Genomic DNA, 701 nt, shown 5'->3' with positions numbered 1-701 from the left:
GCTAAATTTGTGGTACTTTGTTAGATGGCAATAGATATTGCATTTATGATCAGTGCCGCTCAGTTTTGACCCTAACACTTTAATATCTAGTTTAGCTTTCTTTTTCCAATCGGAACATAAGCTTCTTGAAAACAAGGAACTGGTCACATGTGACTTGTGTCCTCGGAGTGTATGATAGGCACAAGAGAAGGAGCTCAACAAATGTTGATGGAATGTTAGTCCATGAAAGGACCATCAAGTGGCTAATGACACCGGCTGTCTAGGGATGAGATGGGGATCGAGTGAATAATATGTGGAAAAGCACCTAACATAATGCTTAACACGTAGGTTTTATTAATAACATTTATTAAATAAACATCACACCTAGATCCATTTCCTCATTATGCTGATAAAGAAATGGCTCCCTCCACACTACTCTCCAAAAAGATAAACAGGCCCAGCAAAGAACAACAACATATCAAAGGTCACTCAGCAAATCCGTGGCCAGAACTCAACCCTAAGAAGAAAAATTAAGTGGCTTAAGTGAGGTAACAAGGCATGCCATCACCTGAGGATTCAGGGGTTGAAGAAAACAAAAAAAGGAGCCTTTTATTTATTTTTTTTAATTGGGGAATTGGGGGATGGGAACAGCGCTGGGGAATTGGGGGAAGGGGAACAGACAAGTTGCTGTCCTTTTGTTCTCCAGTCTAGTTGTGGAGGAC

The sequence above is a fragment of the Hipposideros armiger genome, unplaced genomic scaffold (genome assembly GCF_001890085.2).
Source record: "Hipposideros armiger isolate ML-2016 unplaced genomic scaffold, ASM189008v1 scaffold_819, whole genome shotgun sequence".
NCBI lineage: Eukaryota > Metazoa > Chordata > Mammalia > Chiroptera > Hipposideridae > Hipposideros > Hipposideros armiger.
The sequence above is the reverse complement of the archived record's forward strand: the minus strand, read 5'-3'. Positions refer to the sequence as shown.